The 13483-nt window shown below is 40.0% G+C and overlaps 1 protein-coding gene across 2 annotated transcripts in view; it reads right to left on the reverse strand.

The window, feature by feature from the left end:
• The window catches only part of megf10 (multiple EGF like domains 10), a 59871-nt gene extending 48300 nt beyond the window's left edge, over positions 1–11571 (reverse strand). The window contains 1 exon segment of one of the 2 annotated variants that reach the window (NM_001079258.1): positions 11329–11497. The gene's annotated coding sequence lies outside the window, so the exon portion shown is untranslated. 2 annotated transcript variants of the gene reach the window in all.
• Between the last annotated feature and the right edge of the window lie 1912 nt (positions 11572–13483).

The following is a 13483-nucleotide window of genomic DNA, read 5'->3' on the forward strand; positions in this document are numbered from 1 at the left end:
AGTTATCTGAGCTTAGAACAACTGGGCATGCCCACAAGCCAACAGCCAAAGCAAATTCCTGAGGGATGGGGCCAAGTGGGTTACAGGAAGAGAAGGAAATCTAAGTGATTAAGGAGATGTTGCAGCCTTACTATTAACCTCTGGACAACCAGTGTGGCAGGTATTAAAATATTTTAAAGAGGCTGTTCACTGATTACATTTTTGTTTGTGGAGTTTACATGTCCTTTAATATCCCAGTTATAGCCCAATGTCTCATTCAAAAAAATTCCTGGTCACTAGAGTAAATGGACCATAGCAAACAAGATAGCTGCTAAAAATTCTAAACTGGAGAGCCACTGAAAAATAATAAATACATAATTTTAAAATACACATAAAAATGTAAAAATTAACTGCAGAATATCACTGTCTGTGATTTGCAAATGTAAATATTTCCCTATCCTCAGTAAGATATATACAGTATAAGATAAATGTTGAAGCAGATCCCCTCAAAAATGTGACCACTTGCCTCCAACAGGGTGACAAATAGATAGAGGTGCAAGGTAGATTCAGACGTTCTGCCTCCTAAGAGGTAGGGCAGCACTACAAAAAAAAGTCCAAACCTTCACCTGAAAGTTCAGCCTTAAATGTAACATGAAGTCAGTAAGAACACAAATATCTTTATACCTGTATATGGGTATATTCAGTCCCTGTATAGGTGCCATGGGAGGTGGTAGTCACCTTGACTCATGCCTAATACCTTGTCATGTCTGCTACCAAAAGGATCAATAGCTTTCATGTGATTTGAGAAAGATCCAGTCATTTTTATCTAGCCTTAAGGTGGCCATACACGCACCGATATTATCGTTATCGTTTCGTACGATAATCGGTGCGTGTATGGCATGTCAGCGAGCCGACCGATATCGCAGGAAGCTGCTGAAATCGGTCGGCTCGCCGATCGGCCAAGTTAGAAAATTTTGATCGGGCGCCATAGAAGGCGCCTGACCAAAATTCTCCCTTCAGAGCTGAATCGGCAGAAGGAGGTAGAAATCCTATTGTTTCTACCTCCTTACCTGCCGATTCAGCCCTGAATGGTGTGTGGCGGATCTGACGATGTTTCGTGCGACCGACGGTCGTACGAAACATCGTGAGATCGCCACGTGTATGGCCAGCTTTAGTGGTTTTTAAGCCACATTGGCCCACATTAAAATCAATGAGAAAACGTTAGGCCAGATTGAATCTTGCCTATGAGTTTTCATGTGATAAAGTAACATTTTCTCATTAATTTGAATCTGAATATGGTTTATCAGGTGAAACTTATGGGTGTGATTTAATCTAAAGAGAGAAAACTTTTCTCCTAATTTGGTTCCAGTTCTTTTACATAGACTTCAGGGTTTTTACATGATAAACAGTGAGATGCAGTGAAAATCTGTGCCTCCAAAAACACCTCCAGAAGTTTTTTTCATTTAATTGCATCTGGCTGTATGGGAAAATGTAGAACTGAATTAGGAGATAAGATTTTCCTCATCAACTGGCCCAATGCCACACATACAGATATAAGAAGCACACCCTAGATCTCCAAATTTGAACGCCCGGTGCACACTGCACACATACAGATATAAGAGAAAGCAATGGCAATGGTAACTTCCATAATAGAGACTTCTATATTAGCACTAGTGCCCCGTAAAATGAATATTTGTCAGATAATTGTAAAGTACAGTTGCCATTTTCAAGCTGAAAGAAAAACACAGAGCTTAAATGATCAAGTTTCCGTGTGTTTCCTAACAAGCCTTGTAACAGCTGCCTCTGCTGGATCTAAGCAACTGTTCCAGTTGAACACAACAACCTTTCTGTTTTCTGAAAGTGTTTCCGTGGGTCATCTGCATATGGTGCGGATTAAATTAGCAGCAAAGGCCTATTGTGCCCAAGGCCTCATTAATAATTTTGTATACACAGCCACACTGGTCATTTCTACCACCTGACATTGTAGCGGGCTTAAACATCACATGCTTGAATTCTTTCAGTCAGGAGGTCATTTCAAATAAAAGCCCATGTAGATATGTAATACTTGGTTTCACAATGTTGTAGGAGCATTAATCCTTAATACTCTTGTTTGGTCTGGATTCTGAAATCTGATTATAATCGATTGCTGAATGATGCAAGGAATCATATAAGATGATGAAATATGACCTTAGAAGTGCGCTGCTTTTGTTCTGCAAAGCCCCCATAGTCCTTAGGTGAATTACCCCAGGATGAAGAATCCCTGTTATAAATTATATAATAGTATAAATGATATATTTTGCTATTTTAGTGTAATGATGTTTTTGAAGGGTTCTCACAGCAATAACATTCTGGTTAACAGCTTTTGGCTCTGAGTAGTACTCACTCGCTCCACCTTGCTCCACCCTCCCACCAATAATACAGCCCTGTGATCCTATGCCTGCTCTGTCTTCCCACAACAAGTACTCAGTGTTTCCACCCATTCCCTGGGGTGTTGGCTCCCGCCCATTCACTCCTAGGGGACTACTGACAACCTTGTTATGTAATAAATAAAGTATGTTAGTAAGTTTTGTTTTCTAATCAAAATAGCATATTATGGGCATTACTTTTTTTTCTTTTACAGACCCCACCCCCTTGTACTTGTCTGCTCTCTCTTTGATATCTTGCTAAGCAAACAATCTACCTCTTGTTTTCTGGTTTAGATAATATCCCATGAGACCAGAAGCTCAAATGTGGAGACACTACAGCCCTCTTATTGCAGTGTAGGGGGGTTTAAAGCATTACTGATCTCAAAAAGTAGAAAGATGTGGTTAATATATACAGGAGTTTTTTTTCTATATTGTACTATGTGAGTCAAACAGCCCTTCTCTGTTTATTTGCCTGGGAGAAGTCAAAGGGCCTCACGTGAGGTGCCAGGGAGAAAGAGCTGCAAGAACTTTAGTGAGTATTGTTGCCAGTTCAAGGTACCTTAAGCCCCATTGGGCATCAAAGTAACAATGGTTCCGATGATGCCATTTTATTAACAATAATGTCTCTTTTTCCAAACAGTGATTACAGGGGCGTAACTACAGCCACCCATGCCCACAAAGCCTTACATCTCCGCTAACCTCATGCATGCGAGCAAGCAGAATGTAAATGCAAGGGGGAGAAATAGGGGATTGCAGGTCATGCCGGGTGGTGTTGAGGGTTCTGCTGCCCCTACAGTTTATACTACTGAGTGGCTATACAAGGAATGTGCACTATCAAGGTTCATTATGTAACTGCATATTAGTGCATTACACAAAAGTGTTACACATAGGGGCATATTTTCGTATAGTGTGTAAGCCAGCATCACCAGTGATGTTTGAAAACAAGAGCAGAGATCTTATGGTTGCTTTGGGCAACATCACCAGTGATGCTAGCTTACACATTATAATAAATATGCCCCATACTGTGCAATACCATTGCACTCTGTTACTTTACTGGAACATGGAAAGTCTTTATTCCTATATTATTGATCTGTTTTCTAAGGCTGATGCCACACGGGCATATTCTAGGCAAGCCGAAAAACACTTGCCAAGAATACACCCCACTACGCTAGATTTCCCCTACCTTCTGCTTGCACCCAAATGTATGAAATAAGCTTGGGTGCAGGCACATGCAAAAAAAACGCGAGACTTCATATCTTCGGCAGATATCATTCATTCGGGTACAGGCACCGGTAGGAACGTATATCGGTTTTCCGCTTGCCAAAAATATATGCCATACGCTCAGTGTGCCATTAGCCAAATTCCTAAATGTGTGTTTCCTATAATGTGATGATAAAATCAACCTGTGTGTTTTTAGTACAGCACTGTGCTTAATGCAAAATGATTTTTACTGAAATAAAAAAATGCTATCTTCTTTTCCACTTATTTGAGGGGTCAGGGTTTGCAAATACAGTGAAAATAATCATGTGAAATCATATCTCCTGAAGGCAGCAAGGAAGGAATGTCTTCTTCTGCTGAAATGTAAATGCTGAGAGTTGATTTTGTACATTTATATCTAGCTGTAGATAGACTGGCAATGATATATATTAATGTTTAAATATCTCTTCCATCTTTGCACACCTGCTCTGAGCTACTCCCACTTCTAAACTCTCTATGAACAGGTCCCCAAATAAACTCCTATGCAAATAACTGCACACAGAGCTCATTCTTAGCCAGGAGAGGAAGATCTTTTTAGGCATTTCATTTAGAGCAAATGAGAAGCACTTCATGTTCAGAAATGGGAATCTTTAGAGTAGCTGCTGGTTCAGAAACTGGTGCTAACAGTTTTTCACAAGAGGTTGGGGCAGACACAAGAATATAATTATACAGATAATTAAAATCCACTGCAGCAATAATTGCACTCAGAGGCCTAATGAACATTCATCTCCTGTGGAGATTTCCCAAGAATCATTTGCATCATGACATGAATAAGGGAACTGTCTCCTAGTGCACTGGCACTGCTCCGTAACAAGCTGTTTTCAAGAAATTGATAACAATAGTTGGTCTAACTTGAGCACAAGCGCCTAAAAAACATAAGGGCAACTGATTGAGGCAAGAATGATATAACTCTGAAAAAAGCTACTGTTGTTAAAATATATTCTTAACCCTTATCCTGTCAGTCACCTTTGCCACTCTGAGAACAGCACTTATACGCTTTACCCATAGTGTTGAAAGCACTGGGAGGTGTCAGAACTGACGCTTCATTCTGTTCCTATGCCAGCAAATACCAAAACACAGAGGGACTTGATAAATGAATGATGAAAGACGGTATGATGTAACTGGCATGCACGTTAAACAGGTTAATGTATGTGAATCAATTGCCCTTTAAAATGTTAATGCTGATGGATGAGGGAAAGCTGTTAATATAATTGCAATGTTCGTCAAAATGTAGTAAATGTATGAAAAATTTACCAAACAGGACATTCATATGAAGGAAGGCTGAGCATTTCTGACACTAGCCCGGACAGTATCCTTCCTAAATGTATTTTTATGTGAAGGCTGGAACCATGTATCCTTGTTATCTTTGTTCCTTGTTTAAAAAAACAAAGGTTTGCCTTTTAGCACTCATTCTTTTTTAATTCTTACAAATGGCAGTAATAGGATTGAGGTATGATCTCTAGAATGTTCACAACTCACACAGATTAAATTGTGCTCCTCTTTGCTCCAAAATGGAGGGTCTTGCAGCTGCCCCCATGAATACAGCACTGGCTGTGTTTGGTAGTGCTGTATGCATGAGGGGCAAGCAGAGGGAGGCACATAGGTGTCCCCCTCCTACCTCCACCTGTCATCTAAATTTTACTTCAGTTAGTGAGCAGCTGCAGACACAGTTGGTAAGGACCAGGCTGACCTGTGCCCCCTGATCTCTACACCTCACCCCTAATTATCAATGTAATGTGAGGTACAGAGTATAACATTCCCCCTATATGCGTCCCATAGTGCTCCTGGATTCGTGGCAGGTGAAAGTGGGAGCTTATTATGTGGTCCTCGCAATTCATTCGTTGTGGATAAAAAACATAGCAAATTGTATATTTTGCCACTTCTTTGCACCTAACACAGAGTAAAGTAAAGGAGCCACACCCCATATGTAATAAAAGCACTCAGGTGAAGTAACCCATAGCAACCAATAAGGTAAAAGTCAAATGCTACCTGTCAATTGGTTTCTATGTGAGAGTTTACCTTTAGCAACCTTAGCACATTCTATTACATAACCTCTTTAAATATGTAGACTTTTTCATGATAGTGATTATTTATTTGTTTGGTTTTCAATGTATGTCCAACATTATTATTGAACCTACATTGCCACTGCCTGCCCTGTGACTGACAACTCTCCGACAGTATCATCATCAGGTAATAGTTGATGCAGATATATTTACTAATTCATCTCAGTCCCTGCCCCTGGGGAGTATACTGTATTAATTTTCCCACACTGAGCGCACAAACAAGTTTAGGTCAGTTTCATTAGAAACCAATTAACTTGTCTGAGTGTGGCCAGAAACATCAGGAAAAGCACCAGGAGGAAACCCACATCCACATGGAAAGAACATACAGACTCCATGCAGATGCTGCCCTCTAAGCCAGGGGTTCCCCATGCAGGTGTAAGAGAAGTGGCAAAGAGTGCTCAGCTTGAATGCCAGTTAGTGTAATATTTGGTAAGAATAACGGGTTTTTGTGTTTTTATTTAGTTTTAACAATATACAGCCCACCAATTTCATCAGTTACTTAACTATAACCCCCAGTGTCTCTGACATTCATTGTCAACTGCTGGACAACATGAGATAAACAGTGCCAGTCACTGAAATACCTTCTTGTGGTTAACAGGGCAGTGACACAAGGCTTAGCACTGATACATTAGCAATATAGAGAAATGGATGCTGTGCTTAGGGTTACCCATAGATCCCAGCAAGTTTAGATATATATGAAAGTATTGGTGCTTCAGTCATTTAGCTGTCGTTCCAAGAATATCTACAAAGGAAATTAAGTTTGCACCCCAAATCTAACCCAAACTGACCTTCAAGCTTTTAGGTGGATCTACAATAGCAAATAGGCATTCTCAATACAGAAAAAAAGAAGGGGGTTTTTATAATACAGATTCCATCAGCACACAAAATAATTTGGCCAGTATTTATTGCTCTGTCTCTTTCAGAGCCTCTTGGGAGTTATCATGCTAATTTGCCGTGCTGGCTGGGGTAGGTCCCATATCCAATCAGACATAAAGATTTCTTTTGTCAGACTATCACATGAATGGTATTGGGCAACCATTGTTATTAGACAGTGTTCACGAGGGGGGGAAACATTCCTTTGAGATCATTCCTCCAGAAGTTGCAGTATGGTTGCTCCTCTATGTTACACACAGAACATTCAGCCCATGGCTCTCAAAAACACTGTATAATGAAAGGATTTCCTAACAATTGTTGAATTTTTTCATTGAATTTGAATTGATTACATTAGTTCCAATCAACAAATAAAAAGTCAAAAAGTGTTACAACTAGTGTCATAATGAGAGTAGCTGGGGATTTTATTCATATAAAATAAGAATGGCCATTGCTGTATATTACATTAGCCAGTGCTCTTATTTTGCTGAGTTTTTATTTAATCAGAAAAGCTGATTTAAGATGTATCCGTTTTAAAGTGCCCTCTGACAAAGCAACTTTAAGCTCCTTTAAATGGGCCTATCATGCATCACTGCCTTTAAATGTTATGCTCTTATGGTTTTACATTAACACAGTGGTGAGTGAGCATTTCCAAAACATGATAAATTTACTTGAATGTCACTGTGGTCTGGATCTGGGAATAAATATACGCTTTCCAACTATAAAATTCTGTTTCTTTTAAAAAATTAAAGACATTCTTTACAATTACATGCTAAGTAAATCTAGTGAATGGGTTGAGGCTATTCCCCTAACAGTCTTTCTTTGCATGGAATACTGCTAGAGATAATGTTTTGTAGCAGCATACCTCCAATGCTTACTACTATGTTATGTATATAGTATATAGCATATCTTCACCGGTTCTAGAGTGGCTTTACTAGTACTCCTATCTTGATTTCAACATGGCAATGAAAAGGACCATAGCAAACTGCTTTCAACACTTGCTATAAATCAAACTAGACAAGGGATCTTCCACTTGCATCTCTCCAGCTGTTGCTAGACTAATATTTCAGCAAGACCTGGAAGACCACTACTTAAAAGCTAGACATGTTGAAAAGGAGCATGATGTTATCAGTGGGATCAAGGGATGTTATCAGGGTGTTATCAGTGGGACTGACCTGACGCATTCTAAACGGCCATGCCCAGCTGTGTCATTGTACATTCCTGCTGACAGTAACTTCTGTGATCATAATTATATATGCATATAGATTCATCCAATCCCTATCCTCTATTCTTTTCCTTCAGCTAAATCCTGCACAGTCCTGACTTCAGTTCAGATTTTCTAGTTGCTGTATGGCTTAATGTTTGTACTACAACAGGGTACAAGGGGACTGCCAAATATGTAATATGGGGTACGAAATGAGTACAATTTCAGCAGGTCATCTATCGTGTTGCAAATCATGAAATCAAATCACTATGTTTTACCATACACAAACACTCTTAAACCAGCACTGTTCATAATGGGGTCAGGATTAAATAATGTAATTGTCATTATTTTTATTATATATAACCACATCACCTAGTTCTGTGTAGTGCTCTGGGGAAGGATACAAACAATGTGATAAATAGAAGCATACCAATATAAACAGATGTGGTCAAAGTGCCCTGCCACTTCAATCTAGGCAGTTAATACAAAAGGTAAGATTATGTTGCAGTGATGCACAAATGTGTAGTAATGGGTGGTATATAGGGGCTGTGGCTTGAGCACATCATCATCATCACTACCATTTGTTTATATAGCACCAGCCAGTTTTGCAAGCTCAATTAATTAATTAATTCTGTGCAATCTCAGATGTTTGCTGATCTGCAGAAAAGCAGAATGACCCCTCAGCTGTGATGGTAGAAAAGACATACATTAGTGTAGTAGTTCATACAGTGCAACTCTTTTTTTCCCAAAATCTGCTATTGGAAATCTTTTGCCATCTGATGTCTTATTGGTAAAAAGATTGACAGCATGGTGAAAGGGAATTTAAAGTCTAGATTTATTGCTAGGGTTTATTGATTCCCCTAATTTGTCTTTATCCTTTCTAGATATTCTATCATACATCATCTTGCATAGTCCTATTACTTTTGCAGACGACTTTCCATACCATTTATTTTGGGGACACAGTACATTTCCATGTATGTGTTTATAGATTAAATCACATAATTTATAACTGAAAATTATAATAATGGCAATTTATAAAGCACAAATTGTCAGCATTGTATATACAAGCGAAGAAATACAGCCATACTATGAGACCAGAATTGCTGCTTACTGATAGTTTTGGAATTTATATGAGCAGTCCTTTCATATGTCAGCTGATGGTATCTTGGGGTTTGGTAGATATTAATTTTACTTTTAAATCAATAAAAATTAATATGCAATTCTCCATATGTATACGTATCCAGCTCCCAAGGAAACTCCTGAGGATCACATTCCAGTATCTTTGCACTAATAGGTTTGAACAAGATTCACACAGTCTGCACACTGAACGAACACTAGCTAGTTTGGAATGTATAGTTGTATGTTTTATTATTTGGTTAGCTATAGGGCCATACTAGGAACTACTTGCATGGCTCTGCCTGCAGTTCCTGATGGGAAGGTTTATATCTCATTTTCACCACATCTCACCACATAAATGAAAACGTATGTTTTAGATTCAAGAACAGCCAAAGGAAACGCCCTAGGTAATCTAAAGCCTTAAAATTAACCTAATTTATTTAATTAAAGTCTCACTTAGACTGGAGTTGTTTAGGGAAGGGCAGAAAGTTTATATGCCTCCTGCAGTATAGCGCTCAGTTGTACCTAGTCCTTTGTAAATGGATGCTCTTTTCATTAATTTTGCTTGTACTTGAACTCAGATCTCCATTTCCCATTGTAGCGCATAAGATACCCATACCTGTATACCTGTAATACAATATCTAAAATTATGAGCCATTGCAAGCGTTTTGGTTGTGGCATTATTCTCTGGAATACCCCACAGCAATCAAATGCATAGTATTCTATTGCCCTGACACTGATTCACATAAAAACAATCAAAACATAATAATAACAAATCATTAAGCCATCTTCATTTTGTACTGTTGTTTCTTGAAGAAGCAAAACATTTACTAAACACTGCAATTAAGACAATAGCAATATACTACAACAAGTCTGCAGCACTTCCACTTATTTTTTTACCCAGATTTCCAACTTTAGAACAGAAGCTTGCACAGTGCTTTCAATAGACAAAGAATACAACATGCCCAGATCCAAAAGGCCACACTTCATTTCCTTTCTATGTGATCTAATGTTGCACACAAACACTACAACAAATGCAATGTTTCCAGTTTTCAAAGGTGAGATAATGTGACACAGATTGTAAGCTTGGAAAAGCCTGTTACCATTACATCTGTGAAAGCAGAAAAAAAAAATTCTATAAAGGCAAAATAACTAGAGATTGAAAGTTATAACCCAACTTTATTTCATTGCTTCCTTCCCTCTGGTGCAGACATTTGGTTGTATTTTGGAGGCAGGGAATGTCTTATTTTTTCCTGTACGCATAATAATCATCTTCATGGTACTAACTTGTGATACGAAGACAATTTTAATGCTTTTTACACCTGCTTGCACACAGTGGGTGTCTTAAATTCATTTTCCACATTTTGTGCAAGACATCTCATGGTTTTGCCAGCAAAAGAGTTTCCGTATCATAGAGCATGTAGGCTGCTGGCAGAGCGGTGTGTGTTACTGATGTAATGTGCAGCTGTTTCCCAGCAGGTGTAAACACAAACAAGCACGGCCAATTAGCACTTTCACGTGGACTAGAGTCCGCTTGCTTTTCTAGGTGGATTGGGCATAATTAGCTTATTATTATCAGGAAACATTTTGCTGCAGAAATCCGCCAGCTCAGCAACATGCATGGCCATAGTGTTCTGGAGAAAAGATTAGTGTGAAATAAGAGTCATATTTGTTGCTCTCCAAGGGCCCCCAGAATAGGTTAAAATAGCTACACAGCCATACCTAGCATTCATGCCAATTTTCTGTTATATATTTATTATACAAGATTATTTTTGTTACTTTATGAGCTGAAAAAAGTAACTTTGTGTTGGTATAGCAGCTCATAATGGAGGACAGCTTTATGCAGCATAAATTCAAGAACACCATGAAAGCTTCACTGCTGATAAAGTTTCTGTGCTTGAGGGATAAATCTGTGGAATATAATTAGTGAGCCATCTGTGGGTAGCTATGGCGTAGTGAGCTTTTGCACTTGGTGGCCACAGAGTTCTCCAAAATAATATGCTGCGCACCCTCTCCCTCCCCTTCCCACAAATACGCATCCCCAAATATATACATACACCCCTCCACAGACCAGTGGCCAGCAATACATATGTATTCAGTATGCTGAATTTAATTTTTTTTTTTTTTTTAAATCACATTTTAACACATCACATATTCCTCAGTGCAGGAGCTTATATAACCCCATATAGTAAAGCTGAACAAAACTTTTATGAGTTGAATAAAGTTACGAGTTATTTCAACCTCCTGCTTTAACATTACCTATAGCTTCTTAATCCCTATAGCAATGTACAAAACCCATCTCAGCAAACTCCATCTCTAAGTGCAGGCATACAGTGCAAGGAGAACGGCCAGTGGCCAACAGGCAAGTTTCTCAGTTCAGGACAAGTTGCTCTTAATGCAAATTAAGGATTTTAGGAGACTTCATGTCCCTTACCTTGCACTAGAGATGCTCTCCGTTGGATCAGGAATGTCCCACTGAACTTGATGGTACAATATTCATTGAATCTCCAGTGTAACACTTTACAGATGCAGAGGATAAAGAGGAGAACTGTTCTTTATTGTCCCTTGTGCAGATGGAATGTTCCCTGCGGCAGGCAATAAGCTGCTCTCCTGTACTGGTGCTTCATCCAGAGCTCAGCCTCTGTGGGGCAGTGTGTTTTGGTCTCAGCTTCAGCGCCTGTTGTCATTCCTCATCTCAGCCCCATTCAGAAGCACAGAGGCACCCAAAGGGGGAGGGACTTGCAGGCATCATTCCCAGGCAGCCTGCTGGGGAGTATTTGTCAATCTCACTGTGAACAATAACATAGGGTCTGGGTCACTTCACAAGCCACAGTTTACTTTCGGAAAGCTTTTTTTTCTGCTCTTAGTAAAAAAAATGTCTTAATGTTTGTAGTCACTTAAGAAAGAGTAAATTTATAACTCAAAAATAGAAATAATATATATTATTTTATAATGATATGTATGTATATTTTTATTTGTATAGTGCTACTTATGTACGCAGTGCTGTACAGCAGAACAATAAATTAATAAATTAATAGGGGTCATTACAATAATTAATAAATAAATAAATATATAAGTGCCAGTTCCCAGCTCAGGTGCTATGCGAGGGCCCCAAAAGGGACTCTTAGTTCTTAAGAGACTGAGGGAGGATTCTCTCCAGAGGAATTCTGGGATGGCATTGCAAAAGTAAGGAGCAGCAAAGTACTGAAACATATACCAAGAAAGACATACATTGCATGAGAAATATGTCTGAAGAGTTTTTTCTAATTTCCATTTCTGAAAATATTTTAGACAACATGATGTTCTGTTAGTTGTAGATTTGTGATATAATGCCCTGTGAGAGGATAGGAAGCCCTATTGTGCAGAGCAGTGCTGTCCAACTGGCGGCCCGCGGGCCTCTGTGTGGCCCCCCACCTGTCTGGCTGCTTTGATGGCTTACTCTTGTGTAAGCTTTAAATGGTATCAGTACTGAGATTAACTGCCCCCCCCCTGCATGGTTCTCACCTCAGATTCAGGCTGTAATCAGGCTGTATTGTTTAAATATGTAATCCCCTGTGTTGTTCACACCTTTTAATCTCTGCATTGTTCACCCCCTGCAGTGTTCACACCTCAGGCTCAGGCTGTAATCACCCACATTGTTCCCCTGTTCACACCTCAGGAGCAGTAGAAACCCACAAATAATCCCTGCATACTACAAAAAGAACATATACTGAGGTGGTACTGCAATTAAAAAGTTTTTAAATATATAGTTATTGTGCAGACTGTTGGAGTAGTGCCAGCATTGTGTCACTGTAGGCTGCCTGTGTGTGCCATACACACAGGCAGCATACGGCAAGCAGAGTATGGCACACACAGGCAGGGTAGGGAAGGCAGAGTATGGCTCACACAGGTAGAGTAGGGCAGGCAGAGTATGGCACACACAGGCCAAGTTTGGCACAAACCAGCCAAGAATGGCACACACAGTGAAAGTATGGCACACGCAGGCAGGGTAGGGAAGGCAGAGTATGGCACACACAGGCAGGGTAGGGAAGGCAGAGTATGGCACACACAGGCAGGGTAGGGAAGGCAGAGTATGGCACACACAGGCAGGGTAGGGAAGGCAGAGTATGGCACACACAGGCAGGGTAGGGCAGGCAGAGTATGGCACACACAGGCCAAGTATGGCACAAACCAGCCAAGAATGGCACACACAGTGAAAGTATGGCACGCAGGCAGGGTAGGGCAGGCAGAGTATGGCACACACAGGCAGGGTAGGGAAGGCAGAGTATGGCACACAGGCAGGGTAGGGAAGGCAGAGTATGGCAGGTTTTTGCTGTACTACAACCATTAATATGGGTATGGTCATGTGATAACATGGGTGTGGTTTCAAGTGGGTGTGGTTTCAAAAAGGGGAGTGGTCAAAACTGGCTTCCATTATCGGCCCTCCACCACGTAGGTCGGAAAAATTTCGGCCCTCGGTACAACAGAAGTTGGACAGCACTGGTGCAGAGTATTGGGTGAGCATACTAGTCAAGTACTGGGTACTGTTGCACATGACACACCTGTCCCATGGTAATAATGCACACAGCAGGTAGATCAGCTAACCATGT

Source organism: Xenopus tropicalis, chromosome 1 (genome assembly GCF_000004195.4).
Source record: "Xenopus tropicalis strain Nigerian chromosome 1, UCB_Xtro_10.0, whole genome shotgun sequence".
Taxonomy (NCBI): Eukaryota; Metazoa; Chordata; class Amphibia; order Anura; family Pipidae; genus Xenopus; species Xenopus tropicalis.